Below are 22637 nucleotides of genomic sequence, written 5' to 3'. Positions count from 1 at the left end.
CACTGAAAACATCACCGGTCATTCGCCCAGCAGGTCCTAGACTAGACCAATGCATTCGTGAACAGATGACTCATAGAGACAGGGCCTATAAAATCTACCATAAAGGGAGTTCAACTGTACATTTTGAATTTTATAGAACAGGCATCGTCAATCGAGAGCGAAATGCCTTCGGAGCCAGTTTGCTCTCCGCTCTCGAGGAAAGAGAGCAGCTTAGCGAGCAAGTAGGGGAAGAAGTAGGAGAAGTGCATGACGTAGTACGTACTGCAGGTCAGTGGCGCAAAGGTGTAGCACATCTTTCTGGACAGGTTAGATTGCGACACGATATGCATGAACTCATGAGAGGTGACACTAGTGTATTTCCATCTTTATCCTCACACCTCACGACGTTCAACTCTAGTCGGTGAATGTTGCATTTAATATGGAAGAGATTTCAGCACAGCGTAGACCATCGACGCCAACAAGTTTAAAACCCTCTTGGGAAGAAGAGTATTTAATAGTTCAAGAAAATAACAGCAAAATGTGTAATCTGTAATCAAATCTGGAATCACATTAAAAAATCATTAGAAGAGTATAAAGAGGTTTTAATGTCAGTATGAGAGTAGGTTTCACGATATTCAGGCATTAGAAAAGGATCTGCAGGTGTTCGCTAGGTCCTTCTCAATGGATGTGCAAACTGTTAGGCCAGAACTGCAGCTAGAACTGATTGACTTACAGTGCGACACTCAAATGAAAGGTAGGTTTGCAAACACAAAGTGTTTGACTGAATTTTATGTTCGTTTTCCACGGGAGAGATTTCATAGTGTGTACACATTTAATGCTCATATTGTAAGTATATTCGGATCAACTTATTTATATGAACATATGTTTTCATTAATGAAGATTTGTAAATCTAAACACAGAAGTAGGCTCACCGATGAAAACTTGAAATGTGTTTTGCGACTTGCCAGTACGCAAACGATAGTACCAAACATTGATACACTACTATCTAAACGAGCCCATAGGTTCCGTGAAGGAGGAGTACATCACTGATATGTTTCAGTTCATGTGTTTAATTTGTTGTCATGGTCATACAAATATTGAAGTATAGGTTAATGAGAGTGTAAAGAATATGTACAAATCACATAAATTGTATTTTCTTTCGGTAAATGTACGTGTCCCAAAGCTTCAGTTAATCGTGAAAATGTATTTATTCAGGAAATATTGCACACTGCTGTATATTTCCTTTGTCAATGAATAATTTTCTTATCCTGTTATACTCCGTAATCTGTGTCATGTTCGTCTCATATGATTCATGCTACAAATTATTATTATTATTATTATTATTATTATTATTATTATTATTATTATTATTATTATTATAAAAGCTGTTGTTCATATGGTAACATTTCCTAGCGGCAAGTGCAGTACGGTCACGGTATGCAACCCGCCTGTCCGCTGCTCTCTTGTCACGTGACAAACACCCGTCCCGAGCGGAGCAAGTAACACCGGCTCCCTAGAGCAACTACCTGATGACGTCTGTTATAGAAGACTTAGGAACAAAGTAACACAAATGATTCGTAACGCTAAAATTCGCTTCGCCCACTCTCAGGTAAATATCAACGACATGGTTAAGCTGTAGAGATAAGTTAAAGATCTAGGTTAAAGTAAGGCTGCTGAAAGCAGCGAACTAATTAATAGCATAGATATTGAGGAGCTCAGCAGCCACTTTGCGACTATAACGAGTGCGATAGAAGAACAGAGTAATAAACGATATTTGACGTCACAGCGCTCAAGGTCAGTCTGTGGTTCTGAGTGCGGCCATTGCGGCCAGCTGCGCCGGCCGCTTTATTGCAATCAGAGTATTTTAGGGCCCTTAATAGGGCCATTGGACCACCCAGGCAAGCCTGAAAGAAATACTGAACGACTATATTTCTCTCATGTCTCATCCACTCAAGTGAAGCAAGCCTTCCTGTCTATCAGCTCACGTGCTACTGGCTGTGGTGGTATTAGTTTTAAGTTGTTGAACGATATACCGTACTAGATATCATCCTTCCTACTTAACTCACATAATAAATACATCCCTTATGACCGGCATTTTTCCTTCGCAGTGGAAGCAAGCTCTTATTCGTCCCATCCCAAAAAGTGATAATCCTACTTTACCTGAAGATTTACAGCCTGTAAGCATATTACCTTTTCTGTCAAAAAATATTGAAAAAGAAGTTCATAAGCAGATTATGATGCACGTAGATGCGAAAAATTTACTCAATAAATATATCAGACAGGATTTCTCCCTTACCACAGTACTATAACAGCTTTAGTGAAAGTAATTAATGATACCGAATGTGCTATGGACAATGATCAGCTAACAAGTTTAATACTATTAGATATGACTAAAGCCTTCGACTGCGTGGATAAAAATATACTTCTGGCAAAATTAGAATCGTTGAATTTCTCATCCAGTGTAATAATGTGGATAAAATATATAATCTGTCATATCGTGGTCAGTGTGTTCATATAGCGGAAAGAACATCCTCATGGAAGCAGGTTGAGACAGGTACGCTTCAGGGTTCTATAATTTCTTCTCTTCTCTTTTCTCTCTATATTAATGATATTTCTTCAGATATTGAAAACTGTAAATATCATCTACACGTAGATGATTTGCAGGTCTATGCTCACACGAAAGTAATCGGTATTCACGAAGCTACATGCAAAATTAACCAAGACCTGGCGCGTGTCGAAATGTGGACTGGAATAAACGGACTCAGAATGAACCCCGTGAAAACTCAAGCTATAACGACAAGTAAATCGATGATCCATTATCACTTAATTTAATACAGAAATGTACACTCAAGTTCGAGCATCAAATAAATTTCACATTTCAGTCTTTGCTATAGTCTGTAATTGTCCTGGTTCTTTTCGTGCAAGTTATGATGTGGTATCTACTACACTTCTGCCCACACAAAGTGCACTTACAATCTTCGTCTGGCTCATGGAACTTCTGGTTTAAGCATATCTTGTGGTGAAACCCATGTATGGAGAGTCGTGTTATCACGTGGCGCTGTGTGTTGCACTCTCTAGTCCATCTATCGTCCGTCATAGCTGGTGAGGTGTAGAAGTCTAGGTCAATTTCACTTTTCTTCCTTTCCCTGATATTTACTAGTGCCCTGCTTGCTTCCGTTGATTGTAGGTAGAATTGTGATCGTAATGTCTTCTATGAAATACGTCTCCCGCATCATTTCGTATACCATCCGGGGTAACGAACGTAGATATTTCCCCAATAACATTAATGGAATCATTATTCCTTTCGAAAACAAAGTTAAATATTTGGGATTAATATTAGACAAATACATTGACTGGACAGAACACGTAACCGCTATAAGTATTAGTATTTATTGCTGAACATAACAGGCTTCCGCCCAATACATGTTCTTATTCACATCAGGTCATAAAATAAAATAAAATAAAATAAAATAAAATAAAATAAAATAAAATAAAATAAAATAAAATAAAATAAAATAAGATAAAATAAAATAAGTAAAATAAATAAAATTCTATATCTATATGGGCCTTGAACAGCTCCTTCTCGGAGGTCCAGTGTCCCTGGCAATTAGGAAAACAGCATGTGAGCTAACAATGGCAATTGGCAAATTAAAATGGCATGATAGAATAGAATAGTTAACGTCAAGTTAAGATAGATGATAATAAGGAGCAACATGTTGCAACCATGTGGACCTACTTCTACCTCCTACCCTGTCAGCATGTCTAATGGAATTATTAATACCGGTACATGCTGACGTTGTCCTAGCCTCTAAATTACTGAGTGCCAATCTCTTACTGACCTATTTATGCTGGCTATTTACTATTTACATTCCATGCCATTACATCATATACTACCTCGTATTTCTCTGAGACATTGTTTTCTCACTGCGCATGAAAACTTACTCAGGCCACTGTCATTACTCCACTGATTTGCTATCCATACAGTAATTTTTTGTTCGTCTCTTTGTCTGCACATTTTTTGCTGCTTAACATTTAAGAATTTTGCCCTTAATTTCTCTGTTCCTATACAACCACAAAGAAAATGTAAGTCATCATGTTCAGCCTCACATAGTATACACTGGGAGCTCTTCCCGCTCCTGTTCCATCCTTTATTTCTATGCATCCCCATTAACCACCATAGTAACCCACTCTTTAATCTTCCGTCCCCAAATCTTATACTTAATTTGGGGAACTGGTATTCCTTTGTAGAATAGGCTAAGCGAAGGCCTTTCCCTACATTCTTACAAACATTTCTGGATCTGTATGTCCTTAATTCTCATTGTTAGGGCCCTCTGCATTCTGCTATTGCTCCCCTTCCATCCCTCTCGCCAAATATATTTCACACCCAATTCCTCAACATAACTTTTGATTTTTGCTAGCCAACCCTCATCATACATTCCTTCCAGTTCATATCTACATATTTCCTGCAATAGAACGCCGCCGCTTCCTCGTCTTAGTCTAGTCCAATAATTTAATACACTTTTGACACAATCCAACTCAATAAACTCTCCGCATTAGCTGTACATTGTGGTAGCCTCATAACAGCCTTGCTGAACTAATATATTATTTGATTCAGGCTGTCCTGTTTCTTTTCTAGTCCCTACTATTCAATCCCATATAAAGCTCTACTTAGGACCAGAGATTTTAGTAATAGCCTAAGTATTTTATAGCTTGCTCCTGGGTATTTGGCGACTAGAAATTTTATTGCTGCAAGTGCTGCAGCCCCCCTCAGCTTGCATCTCTTTAAGTGGTCGTCCCAACCTCCCTTTCTACTCAGTATCATTCCTAAATATTCTAATCTATCTACTTCCTGTATTCTTGCTCCTTGTATCCACCATTCCTTTACTTTTTTACCCTCCTTCTTCTAGTTACAATCATCACCTTTGTTTTATTATAGTTGATTTTCAGCGACCACTTATTTGCATAATCTACTAATTTATCAAAACTTTTCTTCAATCCACCCCTAGTCAGCGTCGTTAACAAAATATCATCAGTGAAAATCAGTCCTGGGTTCTCCATGTTACCCACTGCCGGTACAGCCCACCTAACCCCTCCATGCTCCTCCAATATATCATTTATGAATATTATAAATAATATGAGCGATAATTTACATCCCTGTTTGAGGCCCTGCCTGCATTCTATCGGTTTGCTTATTAAATTGTTCTCTAGTTTGACACTACTATATACTCCTTGATATAGCGCCTCTTCAGCACGTATAATTTTCCTAGAGACTCCCAGCCTCCATAATTATTCTATTAACGCCTTTCTGCTCACCGTGTTGAACGCTTTCTGAAAATCTACTGCTGCTAAAAATAAGATTCTTTTTTCCCGTACACTGTATTTCTCCGCTAGCATTTTCACAATCATGATATTATCTATCGTTTGCCTTCCCCTCCTGAAACCTCCACGGTATTTAGAGATTATGCCGTTGTTTTCAGCCCAATCTTTTAGTCTGTTGGCTAAGACACCTGTGTATACTTTGCTCAATGAGTCTAACAGGGTTATACTTCGGTAGTTATTGGGTAAATTTCCATTTCCTTTCTTTTTGTATATTGGGCATATTATCCGATCCTCCCATTCCTTCGGTACCTTTGCTCCGTTGAAAATCCTATCGAATAGATTTACAATTCCTTCTACCATCTGACCGTATTTATTTATTTATTTATTTATTTATTTGTTTCCAGCATATATTACTAATACCACTACACCTCCCCCCGCTGATTTTATCTTCAGATTCCCAATCACCTCCTTAACTTCTTCTATCGTGATATCCCTATCTAGTTCGTGGATGCTTACTTCCACGTTAGACCACACGGCCTGCTTTCTTTCCTTGGGCTCCCAATCGTCCCTTCCCCCTAATAGCTCGCTAAAATATGGTACCCATTTTACATAGTCAATATTCATTTTCTTCGAACCCTTCTCTCCTTTATTGATCATATTTATTCTCTCCCAAATTTTTTCAGTCCGATCATACTGCATTCCTTATTTATTAGCTCTGATTGGTGCTTCAACCACTTCTTCTTCTCCGCAATTTTCCTTTTATACTCTTTCCTCAATCTACAGAATGATTCACGATCTATGTTCCTTCCTTTTCTCTGTACTCTTTTAATGCTCCTAGCGCTGCTCTTCTACAAACCTCACATTCCCTATCATACTAGCCACCCCCTTCTGCATTTTTCTTCTGCTGTGCTACCCGTGTCTCTCTCCTTACAGGGTATTCTAATAGTTCGAGCGCTCTGTCAGTGTTATTTTCCATCAACGCCCTTTCCCAGCCAATTCTAGTTAACTGTATCTCCTTATCCATAAATGAATCTAGCTCTTCTTTTGAATTCACTGTCCATATATATTTAATGTAACCACTCTCTCCCTCTATCGTACTATTCCTCTCTTCCTCTTTGGTTTCCTCTCTCCTTACCAAACTCACCCATACCGGGGCATGGTTCGACTCGTTCCAATCCTCCAGCATTATGCTTTTGATATTATCTAGCAAGTCCTCTGAACTCATTACTAAATCTATAACGCTCTCCCCCCTGTTCAGTAATATATGTCATTTTTCCTTCTCTGTCCCCCTCCCAATAACCGTTCAAAATGCAGAAATTCCAGACTTCGCATAATTCTAAAAGTTTTCTACCGTAGTTATTAATTACCTTATAGTTACTACTTCTTCCTGATCCTACTATCAATTCTTCTTTACTATACCTCGGGCTTCGCTCACCTATTCTGGCATTCCTGTCTCCAAATAACAATATTCCGTCCTCCTCATACCTCCCTCTAATGATGCTAATTTCTAATAACAATTCCTCGAAGAAGTCATCATTTGCATATGGAGATTCCTTGGGGTGACAGTAGGCAAAAGCCAAACATACATGTTTCTCTTTCCCTGCCTCCCTCCCCATGTTAAATCTTATCCATATCACACCTTCAATGCCATTCTCAATATACTCCATACGTTTATTCAATTCTTCTTTAGCTAGCACGACTATTCCTCCTGGCACACGCCCCATTTTACTTAATCTCTTCCTTGACTTGTGCCTCACCGTAAATCCTCCCCAAGTTATCTCCCTGCCTATTTCTAGCCATGTTTCCAAAAGCGCTACAATATGAAAGCTTTCTATTAAATTTTTCACTTTATATTGCCTATTTTACTAAATATACCTTCAATATTAACAAAGCCTATCTTCCAGCCTAGTTACGGCTTTTTTTCCCTACCCTCCGAACCACCCTCTTTATTATTACTCCTCTTCACCCTCTCGTTCTCAGCGTCTACCTCCCTTCCGTCATTCTTGGACACTTTATTGTCGTCCTTCCTCTCTTTATCTTCTAAACCTTTATTCCTTTTACCCCACAGCTCTTTCAAGCTCCTGCTCCTCCCCTTAGTCATAAAGTCTCTCCCTTTCTTGTCACCCCGCAGGTCGGCAATCAATGGATCCTCTTCTCCTTTCGGAACACTATCCGATAACAATTCCTGAACCTGCACATTTGATCTTCCACTCACACTACCTTGCACTGCACTGTTTTCTTGTCTCGTCGCTTCAGCCATCGTCACCACGTTTTCTGCCTCCTCTTGGGCGTCCTCCTGTCTGTCTTTTGGCCGCTTCGATCGCTCCTCTTCCCGTTTCATCTCTTCTTCCATATCTTTTAGTTTTGCTACGGACCAAACACGTCACCAGGTAACGTTCGTTACCACCAGCCTTTGGTCCTTAATAAATGCTTTAATGCCCTGATGTCTAGCTCGGCCTAAATGCTTTCGTAGCATTTTCCTATTCTCTACTCCTTTTCTTACCAAGTCTCTGTTTATCCAGATCTTTTCACCTTGTAAATTCCTAGCGTTTTTTTAATCACTACATCCGCCATTAAGGTTGACATCAGCTTCACTTTCACTGGTCTCCTCCCTTTCACTTTTCCTACTCTTTCTACATCGTCCATATCTACTTCACTGAAGTTAGTTTTAAGCTTATTTTGGACGAGTTCACGACTTTACATGCTTCACTTTATCTTCATTTCGCTCTTCCTGTAATCCACATTTCTTCGTCTTTTCTTGATTAACAAGTCCGAGCTCGTTCTTCAGGGACGCCACTTCCTTCTCCAGATTTTTTACCTGCTCTTCTAGCGCTCCCGTTGGTCTCTCATTCTCCTCTATTCTTTTTTCCGTAACTCCCCACTGCTCCTTCATCCATATCTTCATATCTTCAAAACCCTTGGCTTGTTCCTTTCTCAATTCCTCTACCAGTGCAACTCCAGTATATGTTTTTTTTTGCTAGTTGTTTTACGTCGCACCGACACAGATAGGTCTTACGGCGACGATGGGACAGGGAAGGGCTAGGAGTGGGAAGGAAGCGGCCGTGGCCTTAATTAAGGTACAGCCCCAGCATTTGCCTGGTGTGAAAATGGGAAACCACGGAAAACCATTTTCAGGGCTGCCGACAGTGGGATTCGAACCTACTATCTCCCGAATACTGGATACTGGCCGCACTTAAGCGACTGCAGCCTAAGTATATGTTTTTACAGCATCTCCTATCAGCCCTCTAATTCTATCCCCAGCTCATGTCAGGGCCTGGATTCATCTCCACTCCCCCTATAATTAATGGCATAGTTATCACCATCGCTGCCAATATAGCTTCTCCAATCTTCCCCAATTCTCCCTCGTCCGCCTCATTCGCCTTCGTCTTTTTCTGCCTGCTCTGCCAGCTGCCGATCGCCGCACGATATTGCTCAATACCAATCATGTTATACTGCACTCGCCTTACCACACGTCCGCACTGTTCGGTTGCTCATGTAGTACTGGTAACCGCTATATGCCAACGAGTATTTTTCTCCCTTCACTCACTTAGAAGAATGAAAGATTTGCTTCCTTTCAAGGTCAGAAAGCTGTTGGTTCAATAGCTAATAATGCATCTGTTTGACTACTGTGAAGTAGTGTCTAGCAGACTAAGTGGCGTCCTCTCTAAGACGTCAGAGAGCTCAGAATGCTTGTGTCCGCTTTATAATGACCATTCCGAAATTTCATATGACTCCTGCATTCCATGTACTAAATTGGCTTAAACTAAACCAGTGTCGTACCTATCATTCGTTGCTTCTTCTCCACAAAATAATTTACAAACAGACACCCTATTATCTAGCAGATTCTTTCCAGTTGCTCTCAACCATTCATAACATCCCGACCAGACCTGCAGCTCTCATAACCCTCAAAATACTAAATCACAGAACCACCCTCTACAATAATTATTTTGTTGTCAGTACAATTCGAACGTGGAATTCGTTGCCCAATGACCTAAGGGACACTCTATTCGAACCGTTATTTAAAAAGAAATGTTGGAAGCGGTACTTGTAAGGATCAAGTCGAATGTAAATACATTAATTCTACTTTCCTGTTTTGTTATTTCATTCCGCGTGTCGCTAAGTTTTACTAAATTCGTTTTTATTGATGCATTAGGACAATCTTATTTGTTTTGGATTATTTTAGATACGTTTCTTTTTCTTTTCTTTAAATTTGTATTTAATTAATTTCGTGTGGCTATTTCTATTTGAGTGCAGCCCTTGTAAGGCAGACCCTCCGATGAGGGTGGGCGGCATCTGCCTTGTGTAAGTAACTGCGTATTCTTGCGGTGGAGGATAGTGTTATGTGTGGTGTGTGAGTTGCAGGGATGTTGGGGACAGCACAAACACCCAGCCCCCGGGCCACTGGAATCAACCAGTGAAGGTTAAAATCCCCGACCCGGTCGGGAATCGAACCCGGGACCCTCTGAACCGAAGGCCAGTACGCTGACCATTCAGCCAACGAGTCGGACTTTAATTTGTATTAAAACCATGTGTACAGTTTAGTATTATAGTGCGTGTTTTTGTGTGTGGAATACATTGTGAAATGCATGTACATTATAAGACATGGTCTGGCAGAATAGCAGGGTTCATAGCCCGAGTCACGCCATGGAAATAAAGGCATAAGTAGATTAATAAATAAAACTGAAACACTTTGACACGAGTTTGGATTCCCCGGCAATAAATTACGAACAGTGTTAACCTCAGCTTTGTGCGGTATAGAACAGTGAGTTCATCTTTGCCAGGAGCAATCAGAAAGGCTGGCATCATTGCCGTCCATTATCAGATACTTAAGGTTGTTGCGTTGTATTCTACCGCGGGCTTTCCAAGGGGGTATTCCCAGATGAATGAGGTGATAACAGAAGAGATAAATAATCTACGAACCGCGTATCCTGCATTTCAGTGCCCTTTACACTTTGTGCTTAAAGTGTCATGTGTTTACACTTCAGTAGCAGAAGAAGTGACCCAAAACATACGTAGGAGATATTAAAAAGCTTGGGAATGTAAGTTAGTTCAGCGGACAGTATCGCCGTGGCTATTTCACTCAGCATCTAACACCAGAATTTGTATTATTCTCGATTTTGGTTCAGTTTATAACACTTTGCGCGAACTGTACAGCCTTAAATATTCAGTTTTGACTGATAATAGGAACTCAAGATCCTCCAGGCCGTTCAGTAATACATAAAATGATGTCAGTTGAAATAAATGAAATAATACTTCCCTTCTAATTAAGGTTCCTTGGCGAGTAGTTTAGGGAGTATATAGCTATACTTACGAGTTACAGTATCCCTTATTCTATGAAGGAATTATGGATAGTTCTTAGTAAAAAGAACTTGAGTCAAATGTTTGAAATTCTGGCTACATCTAGAATAGATACATACTAGCAAATGTACCCGTGCTTCGCTTACGGTATCTACAGTGCCTACGGATTTCTGCGTAAATTACTGTACACGCGGTGGGTGAGATATTATTAAATAGCATGTCTCTTAGCGTCATCGAAGAAACGCCATGGGGAGGACTCCATGCGTTCTTTAGGTACGCGTTAGGATTCTCCGGCAATACATTACGAACAGTGTTAACCTCAGCTTTGTGTGGTATAAACAATGAGTTCATTTCCGCCAGGAGCAATCAGAAAGGCTGCGATCATTACCATCCATTATCAGACACTTAGGTAAGAAAGACCCTTCTTGGGGCCAAAAAAACGAAAAAATTCTTTTTGAGCGTTTTTATTTTTTACAACCTAGTGAACAAGAATTTGTTTAAAAAAAGTCAAAAAATTATAACAATTGATCATTTGATAACATATAAATTACTATGCTACACCGTGAAAGACAACGCCCACTTTTACAGACATTTATGTTTGTGCGTATAACTTCTGAACTATTACTCATAGATTTCTGAACTAACTTCTGGTCTGCTCTGTTGAGCATAGGCTTTGTGTTGGTAACCACGACAACTTCCAGTATTGCGTGTTTATGTTACGAGTGGTTACTAAACATAGTTGTAGTATTATAATCCTTGTGATTTTGCATTGACGTTTTGAAGAATGGGTCGTTTGAAATCTTTCGGATAGATGAAGTATACGGGAAATCGACACATACGTAAACTTCCCGGTGTAAATAATGTTAGTTTATATGAAAGTAGAGATAGGCCTAGTTCCAATGTAGTAGAGGTTAAAAATGACATCTCCATATGCTCGCCATGTAGTGTTTCTGAACCTGAAATATACATTGAATCTCCCTCAAGTTCATCAAAACAAAAACTGTTTCCCTAAGGGAGATGGTCCATGGTGCAGGAAAGACCAAAATGATAAGCATCACGGGTTACCTTATGCTGTAGCTGAAGCTATGAAGGCAGTATACTGGGATTTGGCACACCCAGATCTTTTAAAAAGTGCCTGCATGGAAAACACAGAACGCTAACGAAGCATTCAATCATGTTCTGTGGTCCAGAGTTCCGAAAACAGTGTTTGTTGGTAATACTACACTGAAGTTTGGTCTATGTGATGCTGTTATATCCTTCAACGATGGGAATATTGGTAGGGCTAAGGTGCTGCGGATGTTGAACATCTTCCAAGGGTACAACACACTGAAAATCCTAAAGTAGCTGGATGACATCCGAAAGCAGACCTCATGGTGGAAAAATGAGTAAAAGCGCCAGAAGACTGAAGAGAAACCTTAAGAGGACTAAGGAGGACACACATGATGCAAGTTATGGGGCAGGAATTTTCTAAGAATTGTCAGAGCTAACAAATTATAATGAGAAACTTCAACCTCATTTTTATAAGTTTAACATTTTTCACTACTTTGGTACCATTTATAAGAAAACTAATAAAGATAGGTCCATTAAATTTTGTTGGTGCATCAACATCATCCTGATTAACAGTAATAGGAAGGGATATGCCTTTAAATAAAATACAAAATGAAATATAAATATTTTTCGACATTATTTTAGTTTAAAAAATTGTACCTTAAGAAAAACTTCATAGTGGGGAAAGTATTTGGTTTCTGCCAATAATCCTTCTTATTATTCTAGGTAATGTTCTAACTAGTAATCCTTGAAAATTTCAAGTGGCTAACCCAAACAGATTTTGAGTAAAGTGCACCAAAAGTTTGAAGATTTAACATGGGCGAGATAGGCAGGTCTTGCTGCGTTTTACCCTACCGTGGGATTTCCAAGAGGTATTCACAGGTCAATGAGGTGATATCAAAAGAGATCAGCAGTGATTGATTGATTGTGTTGTGCTGTGGAGTCGTGATGATAACGGCAGGGTCACTTGTCTACTGCCATTCACAATCGAGTTGGAAAGTTTCATTATAACGGCACGCCCCCTTGAATAATGCCGGTTACAATTGATTTGGAGAGTTTTCGTTACAATAGCACGCCCTCTTTCCTACTTCCGGACACATTCCAGTTGAGGAGCTTTCAATGTAACGACAGACACCTTTCCTACTGCCAGTCAAAATTGAGTTATGCTGTTATTATTATAATGACAGGCCCCTCCTCCTAATGTCCGTCACCCAGCTCGATAGCTGCAGTCCCTTAAGTGCGGCCAGTATCCAGTAATCGGGAGATAGTGGGTTCGAGCCCCACTGTCGGCAGCCCTGAAGATGGTTTTCCGTGGTTTCCCATTTTCACACCAGGCAAATGCTGGGGCTGTACCTTAATTAAGGCAACGGCCGCTTCCTTCCACTTCCTAGGCCTCTCCTATCCCATCGTCGCCATAAGACATATCTGTGTCAGTGCGACGTAAAGCAAACAGCAAAAAAAGAAGCTAATGTCCGTCACCTTCAATCAATCAATCAATCAATCAATCAATCAATCAATCAATCAATCAATCAATCAATCAATCAATCAATCAATCAATCAATCAATCAATCAATCAATCAATCAATCAATCAATCAATCAATCAATCAATCCTGATCTGCTTTTAGGGCAGTCGCCCAGGTGGCCGATTCCTTATCTGTTGTTTTTGTAGACTGTTCTTAAATTTTTGCAAATAAATTGGAAATTTATTGAACATCTCCCTTGGTAAGTTATTCCAATCCCTAACTCCCCTTTCTATAAAGGAGTATTTGCCCCAATCTGTCCTCTTGAATTCCAGATTTATCTTCATATTGTGATCTTTCCTACTTTTAAAAACACCACTCAAACTTATTCGTGTACTGATGTCATTCCACGCCATCTCTCCACTGACAGCTCGGAACATATCACTTAGTCCAGCAACTCGTCTCCTTTCTCCCAAGTATTCCCAGTCCAAACTTTGCAACATTTGTGCAACACTACTCTTTGGTCACAAATCACCCAGAACAAATCGAGCTGCTTTTCTTTGGATTTTTTCCAGTTCTTAAATCAAGTAATCCTGGTGAGGGTCCCATACAGTGGAATCATACTCTAGTTGGGGTTTTATCAAATACGTATATGCCCTCTCCTTTACATCTTTACTGCAACCTCTAAATACCCTCATAACCATGTGCAGAGATCTGTACCCTTTATTTACAATCATATTTATGTGATTACCCCAATGAAGATATTTTCTTATACTCGTATTAACACCTAAGTACTTACAATGATCCCCAAAAGGAACTTTCACCCCATCAATGCAGTAATGAAACTGAGAAGACTTTTTTTTATTTCTGAAACTCACAACCTGACCTTTAACCCCGTTCATCATCATACCATTGCCTACTGTCCATCTCACAACATTATTCAGGTCATTTTGCAGTTGCTCACTGCCAGTCACACACGAGTTGGTGAGTTTCGTTTATAATACCAGGCCACTTTCCCTAATAGGGGCTGCCTGGCCGAGGCGGTAAAAGCGTGTTCGGTTCTCCCGGAAGGACGTGGGCTCAAATCCCCGTCAGGAAGTCGTAAAATTTAAGAAACGAGATTTCCACTTCCGTAGGGGCATATGGCCCTGAGGTTTACTCAGCCTACACCAAAAATGAGTACCAGGTTAATTCCTGGGGGACCGGGCGAGTTGGCCGTGCGCGTAGAGGCGCGCGGCTGTGAGCTTGCATCCGGGAGATAGCAGGTTCGAATCCCACTATCGGCAGCCCTGAAAATGGTTTTCCGTGGTTTCCCATTTTCACACCAGGCAAATGCTGGGGCTGTACCTTAATTAAGGCCACGGCCGCTTCCTTCCAACTCCTAGGCCTTTCCTATCCCACCGTCGCCATAAGACCTATATGTGTCGGCGCGACGTAAAGCCCCTAGCAAAAAAAAATTCCTGGGGGCAAAGGCGGCCGGGCGCAGAGCTAACCACTCTACCCCATCACGTGCCGAGGTTAACAATGGTGGAAGCCTTTACCTTCCACTCCTCCAAGGGCCTTCATGGCCTGTACGGAGGTGACTTTGCGTTGATTTGCACTTTCCCTAATGCCAGTCATATTTTTAAACGGGTAAATTTGTTTATAGTCAATATCAGAACAATAGCTCAGGAGTGTACATCTTGGATTAGAGGTCACACTGGGTTTACTGGTAATAAACAAGCAGAGTCATTAGCTAAATCAGCTGCTACATCTCTTTTGCATATTGAATGCCTTAAATCTCCAAAATGCTATCTTGAAAGACAAATCAGGCAATATAGTATTTTACATCACTGGAATATTTTATTGACATGCAGTTTGAAAGGATCTGTTACGCGAGAAATACTTTTTCCGGAAGTTCAAAATCGACTATTGTGTAAAGCATTAGTGCGGAACATTGTTTTCGCTCAGTTTTTAACTGGTCATGGGAAATTTAAATCTTATTTGGAACGCTTTAAACTTAACGTTACAGACGGCTACTTGTGCTTTTGTGGATCAATTCAGACAGTGAATCATTTGATATTTGAGTGTCCTTTACTTGAAATGAGAAGATATTTTTACAATGTCACCTGAACGGTTGTAACGTGGAACTTTCTTAACCACTGTATCGTGTACTCAAGCTACAATGTTGTTATGTGCAGTTTCTCACATTCATTAACACATTTTTTTTAAACTAAATTTATAATAATTCTCTTTGTTATGATTGTAAATTATAACCCTAGTGTACTATTGGTACACTAGGGTTCCTGTATTGTTTTTCGATATAAAATAATAAGTAAATTTGTTTATAATGGAGGACACCCTTGCCTACTGCCGGACACAATCGGGTAGGGGAGATTAGAACAAAATTTCATGCTCCCTTGGCTTCTGATAGTCAAACCGAGAAGAGAATTATTCATTAAAACAGTAAGCCTCCTTACTAATGCCAGTTACACATGAGTTGGAGAAGGATTCCATTCCTACTGACAGTCAAGATAGACGTGTGGAGAATTGATTACAACAGGATACGTCCTCCTATTGATAGTCCCTATCAATTTTGAAATTATTAATAATAATGATAGACACACCCTTGCTAGATCGCTAAAACTCGACTTCAATGAATATAGAACGATGTCCGAAGGTATATACACGTTTACAATACAGCAGACGTTCATTTACAGAGAAAAATGCTGCTTAACGGCAAGGTAACTAGAATATAAGGTAGGCTACTCCGGCGGTTGAAACTTCCATTGGCTGGAGCGCTATGACGTCACGCGGTATGAATGATAGCGAGTAAGGAACACAGTCGCAGTACAGCAAGCCTGTGAATTCTCGTGCCTGTGAAATATCTTCTCAAACTTTCATCAAATAATAGTCTGGTTTAGTCCCATTCGACAAGTAACGGCACTTCCAATAGATTTAAAAACGTGAAAATGCGTTAAATTTCGTCATATGCTGAGCAGGTAGAACATCAACTATCAAATACATGACATATAATACGATAAGAAATAAAATATTGCCATACAACTCAAAATAATTAATTTATTTCCTGATGAAGTAAATATTTAGATCAAATGGCATAGGAAAATATGCATCATATTGTGACCTTATCGGTCATGTACATATTTATTTATTAATTAAATGGCAGTGAAGAAACCTTTGTAAAGCTCCCTCGTACTTGTTACAAAAAGTTGCATTAGGTTGCACCTGCTTACACAACCTTTGTAGCCTGCTAAACACCACTCCGTCTTAACTAAAAGAATACACAGATAGAGAGAGAGAGAAGAAAATGTCAAGCCAGAAAAATCGATAATGATACCTTCACCCGTTGAAAAAATGGCCGAAACACAATGTTGCCAGATCGCAAGTTGCATTTGTATGATGAGATTTCGAGACATGCATAATATTTAATATGGGAAACCTCGGGATGTTATATGATTTCATTATAGACATCTGCCAAAATTCCAATTCTTTATAATATATTAACGTGTGGAAGAATACGCAATCGTTGCATTATATAACACGCTAAGCGTCATGACGCGTCCTTTGTACGCAGCACTCTCATGGAGGACATTGTAGGGGCATTAGTTTGATAATTAATTTTAAATAAATGGCCGAACAATTCAGGTTCCGCCCATAACCAGACTACTTAAGAATCTGAGTCACACGTCTGAGGGTATTACCGATGTCATACGACACGTGGAACTATTAATTAAAAAGTAGTGGGGATTAGCCACTGTCTCTTGCATGAGAGGGGGAAAGTTCATAAAAGGAATAGCGGTGATGACAACAGTATCCATTTGACGCGAAGGATCCAAAGCAGAACCACGGTTTGATAGTGTTCTGATCTATTTAGTGTTTCAAACTGCAAATATACAGTTTACATCTTCGAGAATATATAATTGTCTACAAACAATAGTATTTAAAAAAGGTTGAAGTTATGTGACCACAAGAACGGTATAATTGTAATTTTTTTAAAAAAGTGATGCAACAAGTGTTAATTTCATTAAAGTGTAATAATTGTACTTTTGTGTTAAAGTGACGCAACAAGTGTTAATCTCATAAAAGCTGTTATAAGTGTAGAAGATAACCATTGGATTATGAACGCGCTCAGCGGGAGTAGCAACGGACATGAACCCGTGACCAACGTCAACACCATGGAAGCTTAAAAAGGAAAAATGAGGGTCTTCCTCAGGACCCGAACCTTGGATTGTTACGACATGATGATAAGTACTAAAATGAAATAATTTTTTTTAAATAAATGCGCGGTTATTCATTATGCAGATCACATAAATTAGGTTAGACATGTAAATTGCATGTATTTTTTAATTAGAGAGAGAACTTGTGAGTGGTCTTCATATTCATTTATGTTCATTTCATGGAATTAATAGTCTACTCCATGGGCTTAAATATATATAATTTACGTAATGCATGTATTTGACGTGATGATAAAATATTAGTTAGTCTGAGAGTGCTTAGATTAGGTAAATGTAATTGAATGTAGATTTGTTTTGGCACTGAGCCAAGCCGTAATTTTGTATAATTTATTTATGTGATATCCAAGCTTATTATGATAATGCATGGTGATTATGCTTGTAAAACTGGACTACAGACTGTTAACATCAGGATAGGAAGTCACTGTTATTTTCACGTAATTTGCATGATAATATTTGTAGATGGCTGTATTAATTATATGCGTAACTTGTGACATGCCTCGACATCGAACAGACGCCCTCCTATTGAGATTAGCGTTTTCCTTTAATGTCGAATATTTTCCCTTTCTATATATGAGAATAACATTATGGATATGTTTAAAATCCATATTTGATTTTATTGGTTTGAGTTTAAAATGTAGGAAAAACCTAGGCTGCATTCTGTAATCGGATGGAAGCGAACCTGGTCATTCTAATTCTGAGGATATGAATTTGATAAGATAAAAGGTGGCCTGATATTGAGTTAAAGAATTGTGATAAGGCAGTGAACTACTAAGCCAGTGGAGCTATGGAAATCTGATATGAGAATACGTAATGAAATGAGATTATTTTAACAAATGTGTTCCAAGGGAAACGATTTGGTTTCGCCTTGAGATGTTGAAAAGATATTTCTGCCACAACAGGCCATTATTTGCTAGGGCTTTGACGTCCAGAGATTTACGATGAGGGGAGTCAGAAGAAGGCTTGCCCCTTGTAGAGGATTACTGTATACTGTATTGTAAGATCTTATAATAATATTTAACTAACTGGAACGCCAGTATTATTATTTATTTGTTGACCCTATGATTAATTAAGAAAGGGAGTTTTTATAGAGCCGTTTGTCGATGCCATCCTGGATATCATCGGTTCGAGTTCTGAGGCAACCATGGATTTTTGTTGTCACATTTTTTTTTATACAGCCAATTGCATGTGTATATTGTTTATTGTTTCTTTTCATATTATGTGTGCATATTTTCCTTTTTTATACATTCTTTTAGTCGTGTTTCACTCTTTACGTGGATGACAAATCGAGTTTTATTTTCGTAATTTTTGTCTGTGGATTCATTGGGATGTGGGTTCGATTTCTGGACCCGACATCAGTCATTTTATTTTGATTAGGATTTTATCGACTAGCATTCACTTATTATTTGTTTACTTTTTGTAATATAATTAATTTAGCTAGGTGACCACTTCAAGTTATCTTCAATTTTTTTTGTTGTATAAATAATTGCTTCTTCTGATAGTGAAGAAAGTTGTTAATGATAACCGTCGCATTTATAAGGATATTTCTGATTTTTTTAAAAAATTTATGTTATACAAATTATAATGTAATATTTATCATCATGTCGGGAAGAAGAAAGAGGTAAAGGAGAAATAAAATTTTGACCTTTTACAATTGGTATTTAGTCCAATGGACATTGCATATTCAACATTGATATACTATAAATATTCAGGGTCAACTTTTAATTAATTTGATTTATCAAGGCTCAATAAATAGGTATTTAAACTTTGGTCTGCCTGTCATTTTGCCGAATAACATTGTATCCCAAGTTTCCTTCCGTTCATTTATGCCTTTAAGCTAGTTATGTGTTATTTTCTTTGATCTTTCGCCGCGAACGCACCATGGCCCTAGGAGGTCGGTGGTTTGATTCTATGGAACGGAAGGGTGCAGTAGACCCTTGCACGGTCGGAAGAGCTTTTGCTCACCCATCATTTCTGAAAAATTTTCTTTTTCGTTCCTTCCTGATGAGGTGGCATCTGACTCTAGACTAAAAAGGTCCTTTTCCATCAAGCGCCTTGGCGCTATATGGCGGTATCCCGACATTTTAGGGATTATCATGCAGTCAATTGGTTCTATGCGGCAAATGGCGTGGGGTGGAAAGGTTGCAATATCGACATCTTTATGGAATTATATTAAATTATTAAAACGTACGTGTCAGGAGACTTAATTACTTGATGAACCAGCCCAAAGCTTAGCCTTCTTATTGGCATATTTTCTCAGTGCTAGCTCCTTACTCTTTGCATTAAAATGCCATATCCTAATAAATGTCCTGGTCCTTACGTAGAGACAAATTATTTTGTCATGGAATACTGGAAATTTTGACTTAATAATAGAAGTAAGAGTTTTCACTTTTTTGCATCTGGATACAGTCTTACCGTGAAACACACCAAATGAAATTTCGAACTGGGCTATATTTTTAACCACTCATGACTAAGATGTGTGAGGCCCCCTTTTGAAATAACCGAGATCCAGTAACAGGTCTCTTCTCGCACGACATTTTTGTCTCTTTCTTCGTATTTACGGTATATCGGATCGCGGATACTGTATTATTTCACGAGCTTCGAAATATATTCAGAAATATAAGTTATTAGCACATAACAATGTTAATGTTATTGGATTTTACGTCCCACTAACTATGTTTTCGAGCACCTCCACCACCGGACTGAGACAGGATCGAACCTGCCAAGTTGGGCTAAGAAGGCCAGCGATCTACCATTTGAGTTGCTACTCAGTCCGGCTATTAGCACATAACAATAATTATAGAAAATATGATTTTCATTCAGTCGTTTATATCTGACACCTTTTTACCGCACGAGCTGTAATAATGGAGATATTCAAGAGTTTATTACAAAGTGTTTCAATAACCAAGCATTGCTGACGAGGAAGTATTGTTATGCCATCACAGTAGCAAACTAACTGGCTATGATGGTTGTTGTCGTTATTGTCTTTATAATATGCAAAATAATAATAATGTTATTTGTGTTACGTCTCACTAACATTTACGGTTTTCTGAGACTCGAGGTGCTGTAATTTTGTCCCACGGGAGTTCTTTTACGTGCCGAAAATTTATAGCGCCACACACATTTCCATAATATGTTGACTGCATTTTAATCAGTACAGTGGTTCTACTTCAGATATTGACAACACGAACCCTGTTCACGTAATGAACCATTATAAAATTACTATATAACCGTGATCCGATATATAGTAAATACTGTACGTAGAAAGAGATAAAAATGTCGGTCGGTCAGTCACTTGCTTTCTTGGCTTACGCTGTGTGAACCATCAACGATAGACCCCAAGTGTAAGCGTACGGAATGTAGAGCATAGAATCCTCTACAAAAGAGTCCGCGATGGCACATACCTATTTCCAACTGGCTGCCCTCTAGAAGCGATTTTATGCTACAGTCCGTGGTAAAAAATGTAACTCCTTAAAATTAAGTAAATATTTCGATATTATCCTCGAGTTCCTTATCAAAATAAATTGTTTGACCTCCTTCAGTATTTTATAAGGATTACAATAATCTTGTCAGGATATTATTTGCATGAAAGGTTCAGAAGTTATGACCATTTTAGACTGTAGTGGTAATACGTGTCAGCAGGACGGGCGACCGCTGTCTCATACCACATGATGTCACGCAGAAGGCGAACAGGGAGAGAAACAAGTGAGCGCAATGCGGGAAGAGACCCCTGTAGCTTAACGGTACGTCAAATCGACAAGCGACACCCCTTTTAGCGACATCCATGGTAGATCTAATGACATATTCTCCTATCTCCTCTATTTATTGGTTAGATTGAGTTAGAAACTTTGAATGGGGTGAAATTTGGATACAATTTTAACACTTTACATTACTTCTCGCATACTTATGTGGAGGCTAGAATCATGAAATTTGAATCGCATATAGCCATCAGTCCTGTCAATGTGCGTCCCAAATTTGATGACTCTATCTTTTTTATAAGTGTGTAAAACTATGAAAAATAGTTTAAAATCACAACATTTACGTACAGTCGAGAAATCTAACGACAAAAGTCATACGGCCAAAGTTGTAAATAACTCCAAATTGAACTAAGATTGTGCCATCCGTTTTGTGATACAATTTATTGTTTAGTCACGAAATATCTCGAATGGAATTTCTGCACCGTCGATAAAATTGCATCCATATTTCCATCTTTTATTGTCGGGGGGGGGGGGCGAGGAGTGAAAAATTGAACATCTTGGAATTTTTCCGTCGGTTACAGGCTAAAAGCCATAATATCGCCAAATTAATATTTTCTAGCTCATCTGGCAGGTTGTACCGCCATCTTGATTTGGGGGGGGGGGGTTAAAAATTAAGAATTTCCTGAACGTTTTTAAGCCCACGAAACCTATAGGTTATCGCCTTGGATAAATATATACGACTGCCTTCTTATGGTGAGCCCAACATTTGAAGCTACCCAGCGTGTCCCCCTCAGGGAAATTTTCGATTTTTCTAGGGATCCTGAGGTCACCAGCTTTTCTGGTATCAAACTGTAAGTTTCAGACATGCCTGGAAGTGCCTCATTAATTCAAGTCTATTTTCATTTTTACACCTTCATATATATAGATAGATCGCTCCAAACCGGCTTGCTTTTATATACATGTATATAAATAAAGCCACGGAATTTGACCACTAAATGTTGCAGACCTTCATTTGGAAATTTATTACAGCGAAACAGTAGGACCTATCCAGTAAAAGATTGCGGCATCAGACGGCACTTTTAGTGGCCTACATTTTTGGTCCTTAGACATTTTGTTGTATCTCGACTATTTATACCGTGGAGAGAGGTGAATGTTTTGATCCATGTCAAATTTTGTATGCTTTTCGCAAGTTGAAAAATTATTTTTCCAACTTAGGAGACAGCTACATTCTTGAAAATGCAGGCGTATTGGCGATAAAACGACCTATAATTTTGGTTCTTTGATTTTTTGTCGTAACTTCTTCTACTGCACCTTAGATTGCTTTAGAAACTTAGATTAGGCTGAAATTGCAGTACAGTCTCCGCATATTCTTTTCGTTTTCCCATACATGTATGGTAGCTAGAATAACAAAATTTGGTTTACATACGGCCAATTGTCGTGCGAAGGAGCCTGCTTAATTTCGTGCTTCGATCTGTTTTATAAGTGTGTGCATCAGTGAAATAAGGTATGAAAAATAAATAAAATTGACCAAAACTGGGAAAACGAAGCGCAGTCTAAGGTAGAAATGGTCGATCTGTACCCTTTATTTACAATCATATTTATG

This window comes from Anabrus simplex, chromosome 1 (assembly GCF_040414725.1).
Source record: "Anabrus simplex isolate iqAnaSimp1 chromosome 1, ASM4041472v1, whole genome shotgun sequence".
Classification (NCBI taxonomy): Eukaryota; Metazoa; Arthropoda; class Insecta; order Orthoptera; family Tettigoniidae; genus Anabrus; species Anabrus simplex.
Note: the sequence above shows the minus strand (reverse complement) of the source record.